At 43.7% G+C, this 22,361-nt stretch overlaps 1 protein-coding gene and 23 non-coding genes across 26 annotated transcripts in view; all 24 read right to left on the bottom strand.

Moving 5' to 3' along the window:
- The window catches only part of LOC122999337 (hormonally up-regulated neu tumor-associated kinase homolog A), a 124,250-nt gene that overhangs the window by 89,899 nt on the left and 11,990 nt on the right, over nt 1-22,361 (bottom strand). The gene's annotated exons all lie outside the window — the stretch shown is intronic.
- On the bottom strand, nt 159-247 carry trnay-gua. The gene is given in 2 exon segments: nt 159-194; nt 211-247. It is a non-coding gene; the product is annotated as a tRNA-Tyr (tRNA).
- Nucleotides 589-677, bottom strand: trnay-gua. The gene is given in 2 exon segments: nt 589-624; nt 641-677. It is a non-coding gene; the product is annotated as a tRNA-Tyr (tRNA).
- trnay-gua lies at nt 1,009-1,097 on the bottom strand. The gene is given in 2 exon segments: nt 1,009-1,044; nt 1,061-1,097. It is a non-coding gene; the product is annotated as a tRNA-Tyr (tRNA).
- On the bottom strand, nt 1,439-1,527 carry trnay-gua. The gene is given in 2 exon segments: nt 1,439-1,474; nt 1,491-1,527. It is a non-coding gene; the product is annotated as a tRNA-Tyr (tRNA).
- trnay-gua lies at nt 1,859-1,947 on the bottom strand. The gene is given in 2 exon segments: nt 1,859-1,894; nt 1,911-1,947. It is a non-coding gene; the product is annotated as a tRNA-Tyr (tRNA).
- On the bottom strand, nt 2,289-2,377 carry trnay-gua. Its single transcript is given in 2 exon segments — nt 2,289-2,324; nt 2,341-2,377. It is a non-coding gene; the product is annotated as a tRNA-Tyr (tRNA).
- trnay-gua lies at nt 2,709-2,797 on the bottom strand. Its single transcript is given in 2 exon segments — nt 2,709-2,744; nt 2,761-2,797. It is a non-coding gene; the product is annotated as a tRNA-Tyr (tRNA).
- Nucleotides 3,129-3,217, bottom strand: trnay-gua. Its single transcript is given in 2 exon segments — nt 3,129-3,164; nt 3,181-3,217. It is a non-coding gene; the product is annotated as a tRNA-Tyr (tRNA).
- On the bottom strand, nt 3,559-3,647 carry trnay-gua. Its single transcript is given in 2 exon segments — nt 3,559-3,594; nt 3,611-3,647. It is a non-coding gene; the product is annotated as a tRNA-Tyr (tRNA).
- trnay-gua lies at nt 3,979-4,067 on the bottom strand. The gene is given in 2 exon segments: nt 3,979-4,014; nt 4,031-4,067. It is a non-coding gene; the product is annotated as a tRNA-Tyr (tRNA).
- On the bottom strand, nt 4,409-4,497 carry trnay-gua. Its single transcript is given in 2 exon segments — nt 4,409-4,444; nt 4,461-4,497. It is a non-coding gene; the product is annotated as a tRNA-Tyr (tRNA).
- Nucleotides 5,224-5,312, bottom strand: trnay-gua. Its single transcript is given in 2 exon segments — nt 5,224-5,259; nt 5,276-5,312. It is a non-coding gene; the product is annotated as a tRNA-Tyr (tRNA).
- trnay-gua lies at nt 5,654-5,742 on the bottom strand. The gene is given in 2 exon segments: nt 5,654-5,689; nt 5,706-5,742. It is a non-coding gene; the product is annotated as a tRNA-Tyr (tRNA).
- trnay-gua lies at nt 6,479-6,567 on the bottom strand. Its single transcript is given in 2 exon segments — nt 6,479-6,514; nt 6,531-6,567. It is a non-coding gene; the product is annotated as a tRNA-Tyr (tRNA).
- trnay-gua lies at nt 6,899-6,987 on the bottom strand. Its single transcript is given in 2 exon segments — nt 6,899-6,934; nt 6,951-6,987. It is a non-coding gene; the product is annotated as a tRNA-Tyr (tRNA).
- On the bottom strand, nt 8,144-8,232 carry trnay-gua. Its single transcript is given in 2 exon segments — nt 8,144-8,179; nt 8,196-8,232. It is a non-coding gene; the product is annotated as a tRNA-Tyr (tRNA).
- trnay-gua lies at nt 8,574-8,662 on the bottom strand. Its single transcript is given in 2 exon segments — nt 8,574-8,609; nt 8,626-8,662. It is a non-coding gene; the product is annotated as a tRNA-Tyr (tRNA).
- On the bottom strand, nt 9,389-9,477 carry trnay-gua. Its single transcript is given in 2 exon segments — nt 9,389-9,424; nt 9,441-9,477. It is a non-coding gene; the product is annotated as a tRNA-Tyr (tRNA).
- Nucleotides 9,809-9,897, bottom strand: trnay-gua. Its single transcript is given in 2 exon segments — nt 9,809-9,844; nt 9,861-9,897. It is a non-coding gene; the product is annotated as a tRNA-Tyr (tRNA).
- On the bottom strand, nt 10,229-10,317 carry trnay-gua. Its single transcript is given in 2 exon segments — nt 10,229-10,264; nt 10,281-10,317. It is a non-coding gene; the product is annotated as a tRNA-Tyr (tRNA).
- Nucleotides 10,659-10,747, bottom strand: trnay-gua. Its single transcript is given in 2 exon segments — nt 10,659-10,694; nt 10,711-10,747. It is a non-coding gene; the product is annotated as a tRNA-Tyr (tRNA).
- trnay-gua lies at nt 11,440-11,528 on the bottom strand. The gene is given in 2 exon segments: nt 11,440-11,475; nt 11,492-11,528. It is a non-coding gene; the product is annotated as a tRNA-Tyr (tRNA).
- Nucleotides 11,719-11,807, bottom strand: trnay-gua. The gene is given in 2 exon segments: nt 11,719-11,754; nt 11,771-11,807. It is a non-coding gene; the product is annotated as a tRNA-Tyr (tRNA).

The raw sequence follows: 22,361 nt of genomic DNA, 5'->3' as shown, positions 1-22,361 counted from the left end.
GCCATGGCAGTTACTGGCCTAACCATGCGGAGCAATTTGGGGTTCAGTCTCTTTGGTGAGGGGCATTTTGGAATGTCGACAGGAATCGAACCGCCAACCGCGTGATTGCTTGGTGATAGTGTCTAACTTGTGAGCCACAGTTGCCCCAAAACCATGCCTCCTTCGAGCCGGATTTGAACCAGCGACCTAAGGATGTCTATTGTTATTCCTCTACAGTCCTCCGCTCTACCAACTGAGCTATCGAAGGGGTATAGAGAGTCGTGTCAGAAAATGAGAAAATCTGAATTCTGAGTTTGACTGTGTTAAAAACATTTATCGCTGATCATAGATAGCAGGAGGGAGCTAAAAAGAGGTTTTTGGGCCTTTTCCACAAAACCCCTTACAATTTGTCACTCACTCACGTATTGATGGCATTGAGCTGCCATGGCAGTTACTGGCCTAACCATGCGGAGCAATTTGGGGTTCAGTCTCTTTGGTGAGGGGCATTTTGGAATGTCGACAGGAGGAGGCGGGAATCGAACCGCCAACCGCGTGATTGCTTGGTGATAGTGTCTAACTTGTGAGCCACAGTTGCCCCAAAACCATGCCTCCTTCGAGCCGGATTTGAACCAGCGACCTAAGGATGTCTATTGTTATTCCTCTACAGTCCTCCGCTCTACCAACTGAGCTATCGAAGGGGTATAGAGAGTCGTGTCAGAAAATGAGAAAATCTGAATTCTGAGTTTGACTGTGTTAAAAACAATTATCGCTGATCATAGATAGCAGGAGGGAGCTAAAAAGAGGTTTTGGGGCCTTTTCCACAAAATCCCTTACAATTTGTCACTCACTCACGTATTGATGGCATTGAGCTGCCATGGCAGTTACTGGCCTAACCATGCGGAGCAATTTGGGGTTCAGTCTCTTTGGTGAGGGGCATTTTGGAATGTCGACAGGAATCGAACCGCCAACCGCGTGATTGCTTGGTGATAGTGTCTAACTTGTGAGCCACAGTTGCCCCAAAACCATGCCTCCTTCGAGCCGGATTTGAACCAGCGACCTAAGGATGTCTATTGTTATTCCTCTACAGTCCTCCGCTCTACCAACTGAGCTATCGAAGGGGTATAGAGAGTCGTGTCAGAAAATGAGAAAATCTGAATTCTGAGTTTGACTGTGTTAAAAACATTTATCGGTGATCATAGATAGCAGGAGGGAGCTAAAAAGAGGTTTTTGGGCCTTTTCCACAAAACCCCTTACAATTTGTCACTCACTCACGTATTGATGGCATTGAGCTGCCATGGCAGTTACTGGCCTAACCATGCGGAGCAATTTGGGGTTCAGTCTCTTTGGTGAGGGGCATTTTGGAATGTCGACAGGAGGAGGCGGGAATCGAACCGCCAACCGCGTGATTGCTTGGTGATAGTGTCTAACTTGTGAGCCACAGTTGCCCCAAAACCATGCCTCCTTCGAGCCGGATTTGAACCAGCGACCTAAGGATGTCTATTGTTATTCCTCTACAGTCCTCCGCTCTACCAACTGAGCTATCGAAGGGGTATAGAGAGTCGTGTCAGAAAATGAGAAAATCTGAATTCTGAGTTTGACTGTGTTAAAAACAATTATCGCTGATCATAGATAGCAGGATGGAGCTAAAAAGAGGTTTTGGGGCCTTTTCCACAAAATCCCTTACAATTTGTCACTCACTCACGTATTGATGGCATTGAGCTGCCATGGCAGTTACTGGCCTAACCATGCGGAGCAATTTGGGGTTCAGTCTCTTTGGTGAGGGGCATTTTGGAATGTCGACAGGAATCGAACCGCCAACCGCGTGATTGCTTGGTGATAGTGTCTAACTTGTGAGCCACAGTTGCCCCAAAACCATGCCTCCTTCGAGCCGGATTTGAACCAGCGACCTAAGGATGTCTATTGTTATTCCTCTACAGTCCTCCGCTCTACCAACTGAGCTATCGAAGGGGTATAGAGAGTCGTGTCAGAAAATGAGAAAATCTGAATTCTGAGTTTGACTGTGTTAAAAACATTTATCGCTGATCATAGATAGCAGGAGGGAGCTAAAAAGAGGTTTTTGGGCCTTTTCCACAAAACCCCTTACAATTTGTCATTCACTCACGTATTGATGGCATTAAGCTGCCATGGCAGTTACTGGCCTAACCATGCGGAGCAATTTGGGGTTCAGTCTCTTTGGTGAGGGGCATTTTGGAATGTCGACAGGAGGAGGCGGGAATCGAACCGCCAACCGCGTGATTGCTTGGTGATAGTGTCTAACTTGTGAGCCACAGTTGCCCCAAAACCATGCCTCCTTCGAGCCGGATTTGAACCAGCGACCTAAGGATGTCTATTGTTATTCCTCTACAGTCCTCCGCTCTACCAACTGAGCTATCGAAGGGGTATAGAGAGTCGTGTCAGAAAATGAGAAAATCTGAATTCTGAGTTTGACTGTGTTAAAAACAATTATCGCTGATCATAGATAGCAGGAGGGAGCTAAAAAGAGGTTTTGGGGCCTTTTCCACAAAATCCCTTACAATTTGTCACTCACTCACGTATTGATGGCATTGAGCTGCCATGGCAGTTACTGGCCTAACCATGCGGAGCAATTTGGGGTTCAGTCTCTTTGGTGAGGGGCATTTTGGAATGTCGACAGGAATCGAACCGCCAACCGCGTGATTGCTTGGTGATAGTGTCTAACTTGTGAGCCACAGTTGCCCCAAAACCATGCCTCCTTCGAGCCGGATTTGAACCAGCGACCTAAGGATGTCTATTGTTATTCCTCTACAGTCCTCCGCTCTACCAACTGAGCTATCGAAGGGGTATAGAGTGTCGTGTCAGAAAATGAGAAAATCTGAATTCTGAGTTTGACTGTGTTAAAAACATTTATCGCTGATCATAGATAGCAGGAGGGAGCTAAAAAGAGGTTTTTGGGCCTTTTCCACAAAACCCCTTACAATTTGTCACTCACTCACGTATTGATGGCATTGAGCTGCCATGGCAGTTACTGGCCTAACCATGCGGAGCAATTTGGGGTTCAGTCTCTTTGGTGAGGGGCATTTTGGAATGTCGACAGGAATCGAACCGCCAACCGCGTGATTGCTTGGTGATAGTGTCTAACTTGTGAGCCACAGTTGCCCCAAAACCATGCCTCCTTCGAGCCGGATTTGAACCAGCGACCTAAGGATGTCTATTGTTATTCCTCTACAGTCCTCCGCTCTACCAACTGAGCTATCGAAGGGGTATAGAGAGTCGTGTCAGAAAATGAGAAAATCTGAATTCTGAGTTTGACTGTGTTAAAAACATTTATCGCTGATCATAGATAGCAGGAGGGAGCTAAAAAGAGGTTTTTGGGCCTTTTCCACAAAACCCCTTACAATTTGTCATTCACTCACGTATTGATGGCATTAAGCTGCCATGGCAGTTACTGGCCTAACCATGCGGAGCAATTTGGGGTTCAGTCTCTTTGGTGAGGGGCATTTTGGAATGTCGACAGGAGGAGGCGGGAATCGAACCGCCAACCGCGTGATTGCTTGGTGATAGTGTCTAACTTGTGAGCCACAGTTGCCCCAAAACCATGCCTCCTTCGAGCCGGATTTGAACCAGCGACCTAAGGATGTCTATTGTTATTCCTCTACAGTCCTCCGCTCTACCAACTGAGCTATCGAAGGGGTATAGAGAGTCGTGTCAGAAAATGAGAAAATCTGAATTCTGAGTTTGACTGTGTTAAAAACAATTATCGCTGATCATAGATAGCAGGAGGGAGCTAAAAAGAGGTTTTGGGGCCTTTTCCACAAAATCCCTTACAATTTGTCACTCACTCACGTATTGATGGCATTGAGCTGCCATGGCAGTTACTGGCCTAACCATGCGGAGCAATTTGGGGTTCAGTCTCTTTGGTGAGGGGCATTTTGGAATGTCGACAGGAATCGAACCGCCAACCGCGTGATTGCTTGGTGATAGTGTCTAACTTGTGAGCCACAGTTGCCCCAAAACCATGCCTCCTTCGAGCCGGATTTGAACCAGCGACCTAAGGATGTCTATTGTTATTCCTCTACAGTCCTCCGCTCTACCAACTGAGCTATCGAAGGGGTATAGAGTGTCGTGTCAGAAAATGAGAAAATCTGAATTCTGAGTTTGACTGTGTTAAAAACATTTATCGCTGATCATAGATAGCAGGAGGGAGCTAAAAAGAGGTTTTTGGGCCTTTTCCACAAAACCCCTTACAATTTGTCACTCACTCACGTATTGATGGCATTAAGCTGCCATGGCAGTTACTGGCCTAACCATGCGGAGCAATTTGGGGTTCAGTCTCTTTGGTGAGGGGCATTTTGGAATGTCGACAGGAGGAGGCGGGAATCGAACCGCCAACCGCGTGATTGCTTGGTGATAGTGTCTAACTTGTGAGCCACAGTTGCCCCAAAACCATGCCTCCTTCGAGCCGGATTTGAACCAGCGACCTAAGGATGTCTATTGTTATTCCTCTACAGTCCTCCGCTCTACCAACTGAGCTATCGAAGGGGTATAGAGAGTCGTGTCAGAAAATGAGAAAATCTGAATTCTGAGTTTGACTGTGTTAAAAACAATTATCGCTGATCATAGATAGCAGGAGGGAGCTAAAAAGAGGTTTTGGGGCCTTTTCCACAAAATCCCTTACAATTTGTCACTCACTCACGTATTGATGGCATTGAGCTGCCATGGCAGTTACTGGCCTAACCATGCGGAGCAATTTGGGGTTCAGTCTCTTTGGTGAGGGGCATTTTGGAATGTCGACAGGAATCGAACCGCCAACCGCGTGATTGCTTGGTGATAGTGTCTAACTTGTGAGCCACAGTTGCCCCAAAACCATGCCTCCTTCGAGCCGGATTTGAACCAGCGACCTAAGGATGTCTATTGCTATCGAAGGGGTATAGAGAGTCGTGTCAGAAAATGAGAAAATCTGAATTCTGAGTTTGACTGTGTTAAAAACATTTATCGCTGATCATTGATAGCAGGAGGGAGCTAAAAAGAGGTTTTGGGGCCTTTTCCACAAAATCCCTTACAATTTGTCACTCACTCACGTATTGATGGCATTGAGCTGCCATGGCAGTTACTGGCCTAACCATGCGGAGCAATTTGGGGTTCAGTCTCTTTGGTGAGGGGCATTTTGGAATGTCGACAGGAGGAGGCGGGAATCGAACCGCCAACCGCGTGATTGCTTGGTGATAGTGTCTAACTTGTGAGCCACAGTTGCCCCAAAACCATGCCTCCTTCGAGCCGGATTTGAACCAGCGACCTAAGGATGTCTATTGTTATTCCTCTACAGTCCTCCGCTCTACCAACTGAGCTATCGAAGGGGTATAGAGAGTCGTGTCAGAAAATGAGAAAATCTGAATTCTGAGTTTGACTGTGTTAAAAACAATTATCGCTGATCATAGATAGCAGGAGGGAGCTAAAAAGAGGTTTTGGGGCCTTTTCCACAAAATCCCTTACAATTTGTCACTCACTCACGTATTGATGGCATTGAGCTGCCATGGCAGTTACTGGCCTAACCATGCGGAGCAATTTGGGGTTCAGTCTCTTTGGTGAGGGGCATTTTGGAATGTCGACAGGAGGAGGCGGGAATCGAACCGCCAACCGCGTGATTGCTTGGTGATAGTGTCTAACTTGTGAGCCACAGTTGCCCCAAAACCATGCCTCCTTCGAGCCGGATTTGAACCAGCGACCTAAGGATGTCTATTGTTATTCCTCTACAGTCCTCCGCTCTACCAACTGAGCTATCGAAGGGGTATAGAGAGTCGTGTCAGAAAATGAGAAAATCTGAATTCTGAGTTTGACTGTGTTAAAAACATTTATCGGTGATCATAGATAGCAGGAGGGAGCTAAAAAGAGGTTTTTGGGCCTTTTCCACAAAACCCCTTACAATTTGTCACTCACTCACGTATTGATGGCATTGAGCTGCCATGGCAGTTACTGGCCTAACCATGCGGAGCAATTTGGGGTTCAGTCTCTTTGGTGAGGGGCATTTTGGAATGTCGACAGGAGGAGGCGGGAATCGAACCGCCAACCGCGTGATTGCTTGGTGATAGTGTCTAACTTGTGAGCCACAGTTGCCCCAAAACCATGCCTCCTTCGAGCCGGATTTGAACCAGCGACCTAAGGATGTCTATTGCTATCGAAGGGGTATAGAGAGTCGTGTCAGAAAATGAGAAAATCTGAATTCTGAGTTTGACTGTGTTAAAAACATTTATCGCTGATCATAGATAGCAGGAGGGAGCTAAAAAGAGGTTTTTGGGCCTTTTCCACAAAACCCCTTACAATTTGTCACTCACTCACGTATTGATGGCATTGAGCTGCCATGGCAGTTACTGGCCTAACCATGCGGAGCAATTTGGGGTTCAGTCTCTTTGGTGAGGGGCATTTTGGAATGTCGACAGGAGGAGGCGGGAATCGAACCGCCAACCGCGTGATTGCTTGGTGATAGTGTCTAACTTGTGAGCCACAGTTGCCCCAAAACCATGCCTCCTTCGAGCCGGATTTGAACCAGCGACCTAAGGATGTCTATTGTTATTCCTCTACAGTCCTCCGCTCTACCAACTGAGCTATCGAAGGGGTATAGAGAGTCGTGTCAGAAAATGAGAAAATCTGAATTCTGAGTTTGACTGTGTTAAAAACAATTATCGCTGATCATAGATAGCAGGAGGGAGCTAAAAAGAGGTTTTGGGGCCTTTTCCACAAAATCCCTTACAATTTGTCACTCACTCACGTATTGATGGCATTGAGCTGCCATGGCAGTTACTGGCCTAACCATGCGGAGCAATTTGGGGTTCAGTCTCTTTGGTGAGGGGCATTTTGGAATGTCGACAGGAATCGAACCGCCAACCGCGTGATTGCTTGGTGATAGTGTCTAACTTGTGAGCCACAGTTGCCCCAAAACCATGCCTCCTTCGAGCCGGATTTGAACCAGCGACCTAAGGATGTCTATTGTTATTCCTCTACAGTCCTCCGCTCTACCAACTGAGCTATCGAAGGGGTATAGAGAGTCGTGTCAGAAAATGAGAAAATCTGAATTCTGAGTTTGACTGTGTTAAAAACATTTATCGGTGATCATAGATAGCAGGAGGGAGCTAAAAAGAGGTTTTTGGGCCTTTTCCACAAAACCCCTTACAATTTGTCACTCACTCACGTGTTGATGGCATTGAGCTGCCATGGCAGTTACTGGCCTAACCATGCGGAGCAATTTGGGGTTCAGTCTCTTTGGTGAGGGGCATTTTGGAATGTCGACAGGAATCGAACCGCCAACCGCGTGATTGCTTGGTGATAGTGTCTAACTTGTGAGCCACAGTTGCCCCAAAACCATGCCTCCTTCGAGACGGATTTGAACCAGCGACCTAAGGATGTCTATTGTTATTCCTCTACAGTCCTCCGCTCTACCAACTGAGCTATCGAAGGGGTATAGAGAGTCGTGTCAGAAAATGAGAAAATCTGAATTCTGAGTTTGACTGTGTTAAAAACATTTATCGCTGATCATAGATAGCAGGAGGGAGCTAAAAAGAGGTTTTTGGGCCTTTTCCACAAAACCCCTTACAATTTGTCACTCACTCACGTATTGATGGCATTGAGCTGCCATGGCAGTTACTGGCCTAACCATGCGGAGCAATTTGGGGTTCAGTCTCTTTGGTGAGGGGCATTTTGGAATGTCGACAGGAGGAGGCGGGAATCGAACCGCCAACCGCGTGATTGCTTGGTGATAGTGTCTAACTTGTGAGCCACAGTTGCCCCAAAACCATGCCTCCTTCGAGCCGGATTTGAACCAGCGACCTAAGGATGTCTATTGCTATCGAAGGGGTATAGAGAGTCGTGTCAGAAAATGAGAAAATCTGAATTCTGAGTTTGACTGTGTTAAAAACATTTATCGCTGATCATTGATAGCAGGAGGGAGCTAAAAAGAGGTTTTGGGGCCTTTTCCACAAAACCCCTTACAATTTGTCACTCACTCACGTATTGATGGCATTGAGCTGCCATGGCAGTTACTGGCCTAACCATGCGGAGCAATTTGGGGTTCAGTCTCTTTGGTGAGGGGCATTTTGGAATGTCGACAGGAGGAGGCGGGAATCGAACCGCCAACCGCGTGATTGCTTGGTGATAGTGTCTAACTTGTGAGCCACAGTTGCCCCAAAACCATGCCTCCTTCGAGCCGGATTTGAACCAGCGACCTAAGGATGTCTATTGTTATTCCTCTACAGTCCTCCGCTCTACCAACTGAGCTATCGAAGGGGTATAGAGAGTCGTGTCAGAAAATGAGAAAATCTGAATTCTGAGTTTGACTGTGTTAAAAACAATTATCGCTGATCATAGATAGCAGGAGGGAGCTAAAAAGAGGTTTTGGGGCCTTTTCCACAAAATCCCTTACAATTTGTCACTCACTCACGTATTGATGGCATTGAGCTGCCATGGCAGTTACTGGCCTAACCATGCGGAGCAATTTGGGGTTCAGTCTCTTTGGTGAGGGGCATTTTGGAATGTCGACAGGAGGAGGCGAGAATCGAACCGCCAACCGCGTGATTGCTTGGTGATAGTGTCTAACTTGTGAGCCACAGTTGCCCCAAAACCATGCCTCCTTCGAGCCGGATTTGAACCAGCGACCTAAGGATGTCTATTGTTATTCCTCTACAGTCCTCCGCTCTACCAACTGAGCTATCGAAGGGGTATAGAGAGTCGTGTCAGAAAATGAGAAAATCTGAATTCTGAGTTTGACTGTGTTAAAAACATTTATCGGTGATCATAGATAGCAGGAGGGAGCTAAAAAGAGGTTTTTGGGCCTTTTCCACAAAACCCCTTACAATTTGTCACTCACTCACGTATTGATGGCATTGAGCTGCCATGGCAGTTACTGGCCTAACCATGCGGAGCAATTTGGGGTTCAGTCTCTTTGGTGAGGGGCATTTTGGAATGTCGACAGGAGGAGGCGGGAATCGAACCGCCAACCGCGTGATTGCTTGGTGATAGTGTCTAACTTGTGAGCCACAGTTGCCCCAAAACCATGCCTCCTTCGAGCCGGATTTGAACCAGCGACCTAAGGATGTCTATTGCTATCGAAGGGGTATAGAGAGTCGTGTCAGAAAATGAGAAAATCTGAATTCTGAGTTTGACTGTGTTAAAAACAATTATCGCTGATCATAGATAGCAGGAGGGAGCTAAAAAGAGGTTTTGGGGCCTTTTCCACAAAATCCCTTACAATTTGTCACTCACTCACGTATTGATGGCATTGAGCTGCCATGGCAGTTACTGGCCTAACCATGCGGAGCAATTTGGGGTTCAGTCTCTTTGGTGAGGGGCATTTTGGAATGTCGACAGGAATCGAACCGCCAACCGCGTGATTGCTTGGTGATAGTGTCTAACTTGTGAGCCACAGTTGCCCCAAAACCATGCCTCCTTCGAGCCGGATTTGAACCAGCGACCTAAGGATGTCTATTGTTATTCCTCTACAGTCCTCCGCTCTACCAACTGAGCTATCGAAGGGGTATAGAGAGTCGTGTCAGAAAATGAGAAAATCTGAATTCTGAGTTTGACTGTGTTAAAAACATTTATCGGTGATCATAGATAGCAGGAGGGAGCTAAAAAGAGGTTTTTGGGCCTTTTCCACAAAACCCCTTACAATTTGTCACTCACTCACGTATTGATGGCATTGAGCTGCCATGGCAGTTACTGGCCTAACCATGCGGAGCAATTTGGGGTTCAGTCTCTTTGGTGAGGGGCATTTTGGAATGTCGACAGGAATCGAACCGCCAACCGCGTGATTGCTTGGTGATAGTGTCTAACTTGTGAGCCACAGTTGCCCCAAAACCATGCCTCCTTCGAGCCGGATTTGAACCAGCGACCTAAGGATGTCTATTGTTATTCCTCTACAGTCCTCCGCTCTACCAACTGAGCTATCGAAGGGGTATAGAGAGTCGTGTCAGAAAATGAGAAAATCTGAATTCTGAGTTTGACTGTGTTAAAAACATTTATCGGTGATCATAGATAGCAGGAGGGAGCTAAAAAGAGGTTTTTGGGCCTTTTCCACAAAACCCCTTACAATTTGTCACTCACTCACGTATTGATGGCATTGAGCTGCCATGGCAGTTACTGGCCTAACCATGCGGAGCAATTTGGGGTTCAGTCTCTTTGGTGAGGGGCATTTTGGAATGTCGACAGGAATCGAACCGCCAACCGCGTGATTGCTTGGTGATAGTGTCTAACTTGTGAGCCACAGTTGCCCCAAAACCATGCCTCCTTCGAGCCGGATTTGAACCAGCGACCTAAGGATGTCTATTGTTATTCCTCTACAGTCCTCCGCTCTACCAACTGAGCTATCGAAGGGGTATAGAGAGTCGTGTCAGAAAATGAGAAAATCTGAATTCTGAGTTTGACTGTGTTAAAAACATTTATCGGTGATCATAGATAGCAGGAGGGAGCTAAAAAGAGGTTTTTGGGCCTTTTCCACAAAACCCCTTACAATTTGTCACTCACTCACGTATTGATGGCATTGAGCTGCCATGGCAGTTACTGGCCTAACCATGCGGAGCAATTTGGGGTTCAGTCTCTTTGGTGAGGGGCATTTTGGAATGTCGACAGGAGGAGGCGGGAATCGAACCGCCAACCGCGTGATTGCTTGGTGATAGTGTCTAACTTGTGAGCCACAGTTGCCCCAAAACCATGCCTCCTTCGAGCCGGATTTGAACCAGCGACCTAAGGATGTCTATTGTTATTCCTCTACAGTCCTCCGCTCTACCAACTGAGCTATCGAAGGGGTATAGAGAGTTGTGTCAGAAAATGAGAAAATCTGAATTCTGAGTTTGACTGTGTTTAAAAACAATTATCGGTGATCATAGATAGCAGGGGGGAGCTAAAAAGAGGTTTTTGGGCCTTTTCCACAAAATCCCTTACAATTTGTCACTCACTCACGTATTGATGGCATTGAGCTGCCATGGCAGTTACTGGCCTAACCATGCGGAGCAATTTGGGGTTCAGTCTGTTTGGTGAGGGGCATTTTGGAATGTCGACAGGAGGAGGCGGGAATCGAACCGCCAACCGTGTGATTGCTTGGTGATAGTGTCTAACTTGTGAGCCACAGTTGCCCTAAAACGATGACTCCTTCGAGCCGGATTTGAACCAGCGACCTAAGGATGTCTATTGTGATTCCTCTACAGTCCTCCGCTCTACCAACTGAGCTATCGTTACAATTTGTGGCGTCTGAAAATGAGATAAACAAAATAGTGAGTTTGGCTATATTAAAAACAGTTATCAGTGATCAAAGAGAGCAGGAGGGAGCTGAACAGAGGTTTAACCAGCTGAGGCAGTACAGTAATTACAGTTCTCTTGTTTAATAGGTAACATGTAGGACCTGGGATTAAATCCCTATTTTTAGCTTTAAATTTAGTTTTCTGTCTACAGGCATTTATAGACAGTAGCACTTTCTCCCAATTGCCCCAAAAATATACCTCCTTCGAGCCGGATTTGAACCAGCGACCTAAGGATGTCTATGGCTATTCCTCTACAGTCCTCCGCTCTACCAACTGAGCTATCGAAGGGGCTGGAAGTTGGAGTGTATGAAAATGAGTATAACCAAGTAGTGAGTTTGGCTCTGTTTAAAACAGTATCAGTGACCACTGAACACAAGAGGGGCAGAACACAATTTTAAACAGCTGACACTACAACATCAGGACGATTATTAAGTGATCCACTCAACCGTCAGTGCCATAATTGCCCAAAAACTTCAACTCCTTCGAGCCGGATTTGAACCAGCGACCTAAGGATGTCTATTTTTAGAACTCTACAGTCCTCCGCTCTACCAACTGAGCTATCGAAGGTGCTGGAATCCTTGGAGTATAAAAAGAAAATAACCAAAGAAATGGTCTGGCTTTGTTGAAGCACAGTAACAGTGAGTGATGTTTCTGAGGTTTAGCAGATTAACTTGACTGTCTGTCCCAATCCTAACCGGTTGTTACCTGTAATTTTTTTTTCTTTATTTTGCAACCGAAAGGGAGGCAAAAAGAAGAGATTTAGCCATTTTTCTACTGTTCCGGCATTTGCATGTGGATGAGATCGGACCTGATCGCTTCCACACTTAAACAGCATTCTTTTAATTAGCCTTAGCCACAGCACACAACACTTGATAGATGAAAATGTCATTCATTCATTTCTTTTTCAACTATCTGTTTTTTAGTCAGTGAATGTGATTATGTGTGTATGTCTGTGGTGTATGTGTGTGTATGTCAGTGCATCACTGTGAATGTGTTTACTTGCTTGTGTGTGCCAACACATGTATATGTGTTTCGTGTTAATCCCTGTCCTTGCTCAGCAGTCACACACACTGCTGTACGCACACAGAGCAGTTTGTCCCCTGTGGGCTACAGTAGCTCCCTTAGTGTGTTTGAGTGTCTGCTCAGCTGAATACAGTAAATCCTCTTCACTGTAATCACTGATCAATAATAGTGATCTGAGGCCAATCATCGATACTTTTCCATCTGCTACCATTTGGCCAGAGCAAATAAACACACCCAAAATGATTGAAAAGCCTCTGAAAGGGCTGGACAGCAGACACCTGCAGCTGATCTGTACAACATGAGTAAAAAATGAGTAATATCAAGATATAAGCAGAATTGCTAAAAACATCTGAGAACTTCTTTAACTACAATATACACTAACATATACTAACACATAACAGACACAATCCCCTCCCTAAAACCCACACACTCAGGTCTACAGTATGAACCCATCATTAATGCGTTGAGCCGGATGTTTCTGTGACCTTTCTCTTTTTAGGCCTGACCCCAGCAGATGACCCTGGAGAGGGATTAGTCCCTGATACGCCTAATTAACCCCACAGCACACTGCCCAGACTGGAACAGCAGCTACTCGCCCACACTACAACACCCAGACCCCGCTGTATTTATTTCCTTCTATGTTTCATTTGGTCGGGGTTCAGTGGGAGGCTCCTTCAGTTTTCATTAGCTTTTTCAAGTGAAAAATGAGATCATAACAGAATACAGTGGCATAGCATCATATTAATGCCAGCAATGTAGTACACAAGTCTCCAAAACTTTCTTCTGCCTTCAAACCACAGCTGAAATACTTTGTCCAACAGCACTTAATTCAAATTGAGGGGATATGAATGAGCCAAGAAAGTAGTAAATAATTGCAAAGCAATAAGAGCAAATGCATAACAACCATTTTAGGGTGTTACTCAAAGTTTTGTGATGAGACACCAAGAATACCAAGATCCTATTGTCTTGTATAAGAAAAGCATAAGTTTTTTTTGTGTGTAAATCCCTGAAGGAGCTACAAGGTTTTTGTCCAACACCTGCAAAATTCATCTAAAAACCAAAAACCACCTCACCTTAAAATCAGTTAATGCTATGCTTCTTAACTCCCTTTCCAAAACGTTTTCCAGACACCCCTCTACCTTGACCCATCCACTAATACTCCCCAGCACACTCTGGCCCTGGCTCACTCCTGTGTAATCCCTATGCAGCCTAAACAAGTGTATTTTGACTGTGAGGTTTGCAGAAAGAAAAGCAAGGGTTGGATTTCCACAGGGGTTTAAAACAGACAAAAACATCCACATTGAAATCTGCGGAAATGAGCCTGTTAAACATAACACATGTGCACATGCGAACACATTGAGGTTTAAATAAAGGGTGACAAATCAGCTTTCACTGTATAACCAAGGATGGAAAACATATTGGATGTTTTCGCCTATATATTTCTCAAAATGAAATTGAAAAATCTATAAAGACTTCTGTACACTGTGTCAACAGGGAAGTCCAGATTTTTATTTTGCCTCTATCATGATAAGTCATTGTAGTTTCCGATTAAGATTTGCTCCTGTCCTACTCATATTTCTTACAGTGCCCTTTGTTTTTAAATACTCACATTAGTGTGAATCTGTTGTGACAGGAAGTATTTGGACACCTGCTTCTATATTATAGCATATCTGAAGTGCAGCAGACCAGCACCCCCCTGTAGCCTACTGGTTAAGCTGCATGCCCCATAGCTGCAACATCAGTGGTTTGATTCCACCAGTGGACATTTGTTTTCTCTTTCTCTCTCCCCTCATTTTCAGTCATCTCTCATCTGTTGCTGTCCAATAAAGGCATACAAACAAATACATTTAAAAAAAATACTGCCGTAATTTACAGCCAAAACCAGACTTGGTTGTCCTGCAAAATATTGCTGAAATGGCTGCAAAATTATCATTTTAAGCTGAAGTGTAAATATTTTCTCTGAAATGGTAGGCTCCTCTTTATTTGTTCCCTCTGCTCAGCTGTTCATTTGTTCACAATCCTGAGCTCTAGGAACAGATTACAGTGTTTAAGCAGAGCACAATGGGGCATTTTGACAAATGAGGAGGACATACATGTATATGGTGGGTTTTACAATATTATTATTAATAATAATAATAAGATGATATAAATAAGGATTCAAAACCAAAACTGGCTTTATACAGCTGATACCAATCCATTTAGAAATTGTGTAGTAGTAATATTACTCAAACCACTTAACCAAAAAGTTAATAGCAGTCATGTTTATAAGTCATATAAGTACCAACACCATTAAGTCAAATCCAGTTCAGAATGATCCACTAAATTGTCTAACACCCGCACAAATACTACTTCACATTTGATCAGAGTAACTGGATGGCAGGCATTTACGTTACTTGTTCTTTATAATATGGCTGTAATAGTTCTTTACATGGTGACACTTAACTACAGTCAAACACACATACATACACACAGCTGTATTCACAATCACACTTGTACGCATACAGATACAGTACAGTATGTAAAGTATCCCGGGTTGGGCTCAGACGACGCAACTGGACACCCAACTACAAAACAGTTGCACAGAACGAGACACTCTATTTAGAAGGTTACCAAGCAACACCTCTCCAAGCTTTTATTTTTAATAGGCTGTAGTAAATAGCACCAATAAGCTGACTTTTTATTTAGTTGGCTTAAGTTACTGTGTTTATCTATAGATTTATGTGACATATGCTAACTCCCATCCTGTTCACACCTCCTTTGCTGTTGCATGTGTGTATGTGTGCCTGTGTAAGAGTTGGTGTTTGAACAAGCACATTTATAGCCATTTTTTTTGGTTGGAAGACGGATGAATTAGGTACTGTAAATAGACTAGGATACAGTTTTACTACAGTATACACATACACACATACACAGGAACTAACAGCATTTCAAAGAGAGCACAGCAACACACAGGAAACCAACCATGTCCTTCTCATATCAGCCTCAGTGTTTGTTTTTTTATCTCTTCAGATAGACTTATGGGTCCCTCCCTACAGCTGCAACTTTTCCCAACTGTGTCATTTTGATAACCGAGTGGTTGTGAATGCATGTCTTTGTCTTCATTACTGTATTGTGTCTAGGTTGTGTGTGAGTGTGTGTGTATGTGTGTTTGTGCAATCATCTAGCGAGGCCAGTGTCTGCCACGCAGGTGTGAAGGTGTGAAGGAAATGAAATAAACCGCCTCCTAAGCATATGTGTGTGTGTTTGTGTGTGTGTGTGTGTGTGTGTGTCCTTGTATACCTCTATGTGCTCTTGTGGGTGTGTGTGAGAAATTGTGCATATTCTTTGTGTGAGTGAGTGTCTGCTATTAAACATCTCACGCTATCACTTTACATATTAGTTTAGTCACACAGTTCTAATGTTTTATTTTTTTATTTCTTTTTGGTAATAGTTCAATGCATAACCTGTCAATCCAAAATCATTTTCTTTGTCACTTCTGTTGAAATTTGAGTTTCTGTAGTTGAACCGCTTTTCTTTGGTGGTCACTCCCGAAGACAGGGGAGAGGGTCCGAGGTGAGGGAGGGCAGAGAGGACAGAGGGGGGTTAGCAGTTATTACAGGCATCCAGAGAGCAGGACAGATGGTTAGACACTGGTCAGAGTTACACAGCAAAAGGCTGTAAAAGAGATATGGGAAAACCATGTGTGTGTCACCTAGTAACGTATACACATATGCACACAGATACACACATACACCCTTGCACTTATCCATTCGTGTGCACATTTGCCATACATGATGAGAGGAAAAGGTTTGAAGCAGAAGGAGAACCTGGGTAAAAACAGCAACTCGTCCCAAAATGCTATTTAAAGGAAAACTAGAGTTTATTACAACTTGGGTTTCATTTTTGTAGCTTTGGCCATTGACTCCTTAAGTAATAATAACTATTTACTCACCAAGGTAATTGCTAAGATCTCAGCACCAAACTTTGCTACAAACAGGCTCAGTGAAGAAACAAACACAGCCAGTCAGACAATCAAATAGGCTGTAAAGGCTCAAACTTATTTGTGGGAGAAAACAAAATTATTACCCAAACTCAGTTGTAAACATCCATCACAGTTTACGGACTAATCCCGGTTCAACTTTGGCCTCCAGTACTTGCCACAGTTGTGTACCCTCACAATTTTCCTGTGCAATAAGGGATTATTAGCAACATTACAGAAGCATTCAATTTCAGTTTTACCTCCAAATAATGATGGCAACAAAACTTCTGGTTTGTTTACAACCAGTATGACCCCCTTTTCTTGTCCCGAGTGCACTGTATGATGTGACTACAATGTTATCAGAACAATGAAAATAAAACAAGTTGTAATGAACCCTAGTTTTCCTTCCCCCTCCAAGCTTGGAATCTGCCTTTTCCAGTTCCTCATTTAAATTACATCACACTTTGTGAAATTGAAATGGCAGCTTAAGCAGGAAAGTTTCACATTCCAGGGGTCATTTTAATCGCAGGTGAATATTCTTTACCTTGCAAGGCAGACCACTCAGCGTCCTATGAGGATTCTCGTGTGATCTCGTGAATCCAGTTGCTTCGCAAGGAAAGACAGTGACAGACAGATGGTTCATCCAATCACCTGCCAAGTATTTTTTTGAAAGTGCCTGCCCTTTTCCATGGACGGCTTTTCAGATGGTTCTGTGTGATAAACCATCTGACACATCAGGTTAGAATATTTTGTTCATCTTTTGCATCATTTGATACACTTTTTTCTGTGACTCAGCATGATATCAGCATTTGGCATCTTTCAAAAGCATTCCAAAGTTATGGCTTTGTATGTTTGAATGATGCTTGTCTACACAGCATGTGTTTGTAATGATACTCACTCCAAAGGCTGCATGGGGTCAAACAGAAACCCTATTTTAGTTTACAGCAGAACAGTTGAAGACAAGTCATGTGAAAAAAAATCACTTTCATTGGCAGTTGTACTGTAGGTTTAAAACCAAGCCCCAAACTGAAAACTAGCTAGTTAAAGAGGTGAAGACTAGCGACATGTCTGCTCATTTTTCCTCCTACGCTATCTATTTCTGTGAGGAGAAGCAGACGCTTCACAGATCATAAAAAGAGAAAAATAACACGAAGTAGCATCAACAAACTTTTTTCCCCAGCGCTGCTGTCAACACCCTCAGGATCCGGGTGACACATCAGTTCACTGGAACCACAGACAGGCGCCAAGGACAAACCTAATCTGCTTACACATCTCTCTCTTTCTCTGCTTTGGTCTGTCCCAATCTCCAGGTCTTTCTCTCTGCCTCTCTCCAGATTCTCTCCACTCACACCCAAGCTTACACTTACACCTGCAGTGAGGCGAGACTATCCGAGCCGGGATCTTTACGGAGGCAGAAGGACAGATGAGATAGGTTGTGAGAAGAAGCTTCATCTGTTTCATCTGTAACGAGTTGGTGTGTCATGGTCACTGTTGGTTTCTGGTTCTGCTCTGTTTAGACATGTATGTGACCTGTGTTTATGTATGTGTTTGTTTGCAGTTGTGGTTGTGTTAGCATCAGGGCATACTAAACCGCTGACAACAATTTACCTCTCTGATATTATACGGGTAGAGTCTATAATCTGGGCTGCAGAGGTTACTGTCAGGTCAGGATTATAATGTTTGTTCAATTATACATTTTGAAACCAACTTTAAATATAAAAATAGAGGAAAATCTAAAGGTATAATGAGGAAAGCGTGGAACGGAGTGGGAGTCGAGAAATTTAGAGACCATAAATAACAACAGAAATAAAAACCAAACTGATATTAGACAATAATTATTCATTTTCGTACTATTCATTACCATTACTATTGATCAAAGTTAAGATTGTGTGTACAATGTGTATGAACTTGTTTTTAGTTGATGCGGTATCCCTTTAGCCGTTGCCCGTATACTGATCCTGTAGCTTCTGCTGCATCTTGACTTGAATTCATGTGTGACAAAAAACATCTCATCAAGCAGATTGCCTATTGTCGCAGGAAGAATCAAACTGGAGTAAGGCTTCTACCAACTATTGTGTTTAAGACACACATGCTTGCCTGTCAGCTTACTCATGTGAGCGTGCTTCATTCCCATGACCAACCCTCTGCAGGAGAGGCTGCTGGGAAGGACACGGCATTCGGACGCCAATGTAGCATGAGCCCCTCTCCCAGTAAGACTATATAGTACTGATCGTCGCACGCGCATGTGTGTGTACGTGTGTGTATGCTCATGATATCATCTCCCAGTGCTGCTATTACCCACACCTTTCCATCCGGTTTAGACCCATGACCAAATAAACACCATTCACACTCCATCTCAGTCCACACACACACATATGTAGAGATACAAGGCCTTGTGTCTGTAATTGAAATAAAACAGAGTGTGAGCAGAGTTTACGACCTGCTGGTTGTGGCGATGCACTATAAACCCTGCTCAACCAAAGGAGTTAGTCTCTCTCTTTCTCTCACATTCCCACCACCTTTCATACATCTTGTCACACATGATTTCACATTTCAGACTTGTCATCAATGTATATTTAGCATTGAATGAAAATATGTTTATTCTGTGTGTGGATTGTTGCTGGATTTCTTATGAACCTTACATTTCACCTTTTTTCAACTTGTGTGTTGCACTGCAGGATGGTTCAGTGTGATAACATGTGGGGGTCAAAATAACAGAAATGGCTTTCATCAGTCTGGCTGCTGTACAGGGGATGTTATTGTTAAGATTTTAGTTGTTGAAATGTGAACACGCTAGCCATAAAAAGATAAATCAGGTACCACAGGAGGAGAATTCCTTTAGATACATTAGTAACCTGGTTACTGTAAATCAATGTATACCCTGATTTTATTTTGTTACTGTGTTAGTAACCTGTATTAGTGAAATAAGATGAAAAATGATAAAATGTTCAGCTGTAGAAGCCAACTTATTTAGACTTCTAAAGGCTTTGTGTTAGTTTCAGTTTGGATGAAATTCACCCCGATTATGGAAACCAGTTTTCTCGTTCACATGATGTTTAAGATATCATCTGACCGGAGAGGTTGACTGTAACCCGGTTACTGAAGTGCATGTGTGCACTGAGCAGCAGCATGACGCAGCACCAATTAACAAGCAGACATGGTTGAATAGCAATACATGTTATTTTCCCTGCAACAGTTCAGACTCTCTTTCTTGCCTAAACACATTTTCCTCCTGCAATGACAAAGACCCGACACATCATCAAAGCTGATAGCGAGTCCGCTTGGATGCACTCAAGTATTATACATACTGACACAGCGTCAAGACCCAGAGCAAAACAGCAAGACTCAACCCAGCCCAGTAAGACTGACTCAAGTCCTGTGTCGTTTTTCCGATATTAAGAACTGAGTGGATCATTGAAGACCAAGTCAGGTCCTACATGGTTGTTTCTGGAACAGAACTATTGTTGCTGTGCACTCTCCCCCTCCTTCCTCACTCTTTCTCCTTCCTCTTCTCCTCTCATTTGTTTTCTCTCAGTGCTAATCTAAATTCCTCGTGAACACCTTCCATCACACGCCTGATGATCCGTGCAGAGCGCCCTCCCTGATGAAACTGTTTCATCACTCCTACAACACGCATACACACATGTACTCACACAAAATGAGCACTGTAGTGTGTGGCTGGCCTTGACCTTTGACCTCATCTCCCATAATTCCACTGTGTGTTTGGATCCCACACACACTGGCCTCTGAGCGCTAACAGATAAATCCAGTGGACTTTCACCAACACAAACAGGAGAGGCACACACATACACTCGCAAACAGTTTGTGCGTGTGTGCACGTGATTGTGTGTATTTATGTCTGTGCTTATCCATCCCTGTCTGCGTGTGTGTCTGCCTACAGTAATCCTATATTTACAGTGTGTGTGCATGTCTGATGATGGTAGGCAAAATGTTAGCATGCCGTCAGTGTGTGTGTGGCCATGAGCGTTCTCCCCTCTGAGAGTTGTATTTAATTTAGGGGCATGGCTACGACTCCCTTGACTGCTGTAGGCGTCACGCTCTGTAACGTCGCATGGACCCACAGAGCGGCCAGAGGAGAGGAGAGGAGAAGCTGGTATTGCAACAGACGCAAGTAATGGATAACTGCAAATCTCGATGTCCCACTCTTGCTTAAAATTAAAATCTAATCCAGGTTGGCAAAATACCCAGATTCGCTATGATCTGAGGCTAACTACTCTTTTTTTTTAATTAGATAAGAACAATGTAGCAGGCTTCTAATTTTTAGCTAGCCCAGTGTGATGCTTTTGCCAGTTATAATGACAACATAATATCAGGTTAGTAACTTGACCAAAGGCCAAAATAAAACTCTCGGCTGTTGGGTGGTTAATTTGCTAACTACACACTAGTGTGTGTGCTCTGCCAAACATTGTTTGTTAGTGAAAGAAATAGGGTGGATGGGGGGCATACAAGATGCAAGACTCTGACACAACAGACCAGGGTTCACATCCCATGTATGGTTAGGTTTAGACAACAAAAGAACTTTGGTTATGACAGATTGTGGTTTCAGTAAAATGTTATTAAAAACACTTGCTTCAAGTTTTTCCCCTCATACATTCAGTATAAAGATATTTGCAACTTGCAAAATATGTTCATGAACAATATCCAGTCATTATGTTGAGAGAAAATGTAATTCAGCCAGCAGTGTCCTGAAAAACATATTTGCTGTTGCAATTTAGTAGTATATGAAAGTAATTTCTGGGAGACCGAATTGATTTGTGAGATACGTATCTAATCAATACTTTATATCTTGTGCTGCTCATCTCATTTTTAAGTTGTGGATACAAGTTGTGAACATTAGTTAGGTTATCTCTTAGTCTTTTGCCATGTCAGCCAACAAAAACTGATTATAGATATCAAATGAATATTTAATTAAGTTATTTATAAGATTATTTACTTACAAATGCTGAAAGTCAAACTTAAGTGGAGTTGATACGGGATTTGATTCGATAAGCACATTAATTTGTGTATTTCAAATGCAATGGATTGTTATGAAACCCCAACCTAATCTTCCCCCCAAATGTGCCAACTTTTAAATGTCTTTTGACACCTAAGAGGAAGAGACAACAAACAGAACTTCTCTTCAAACTGATAATACAACTCATCACGATCCAGTTATGCTCTTCATACAGCAGCGACACACGTTATCCAAGTTTAAGGAGAATGACGGTCTTTAACTTACATGACCAGAAATCTAAAATTACACTCCAATTTATTCCAAAATGTAAGCGCTCAGCCACAAATGTCTGTGTTAACCCTCTCATGTTGCAGTCTGAGGACATATACTGTCTTACCTCAAATTCAATTACAATGACAGAGATGGGCGGCTAGCGTGTGTTGCGTGCATGTGGGCTGCATGCATGGACAGATACACTACAAAAAGGGCGTGTGTTTGTGTGTGTGTGTGTGTGTGTGTTTCAACTGTTGTCGCTCTGCCTATATGAGCACAGCGTGTCTAAACGGGGCCGTGTTTAAGCCTTGTAAACACTAAACATAGTGGGCTGTGACCAGCATGCTGCCATGCTGCTTGTGATTAGCAGGTTACAGCAGAGTGATCAGAGAGAGCCAGGCGAGCGGAAACCAGAGAATGTGTTTTATGTGGACCTTATTTTAACATATATTTCCCAGAATTAGCTCCGCCGTGGCTGAGCTAATTTCAGACATTGAGAGGTATACACTAAATATACTGTCACAAAACATCCAACAGATGCAAAGACAGAAACTAATAAAATGTCAAAGGCTTTTTTTGCCAAGTTAGTATATGAACGTGCATTGCTGTGGAGCATATACATATCCACCCAAAATGCACACACATGAAGCAGAGGCTGTGTGGGTAGCCTTGCCTGTAAAGTTTTCCTTGAAAAGAACGTTTTAAAAAGATTACATGGCCGAAATGCGAGCATGTGTGGAAGATTTGGACATTTCTATTTGTGTCTGTGTTAGCACAGGCTAAAAAATCCATTTTGACCAGAGGTCTAAGGTGTCTCATTATCAAGTTCAGAGAGCAGATGTCTTTGTGCACAACACTTCCTAGCATACAGAGGTGCTAACTGAGGTGGCGTGGAGGGATCAAAAGAGGTCTA

This window comes from Thunnus albacares, chromosome 16 (genome assembly GCF_914725855.1).
Source record: "Thunnus albacares chromosome 16, fThuAlb1.1, whole genome shotgun sequence".
Taxonomy (NCBI): domain Eukaryota; kingdom Metazoa; phylum Chordata; class Actinopteri; order Scombriformes; family Scombridae; genus Thunnus; species Thunnus albacares.
This window is presented reverse-complemented; position numbering and strand designations above follow the sequence as displayed.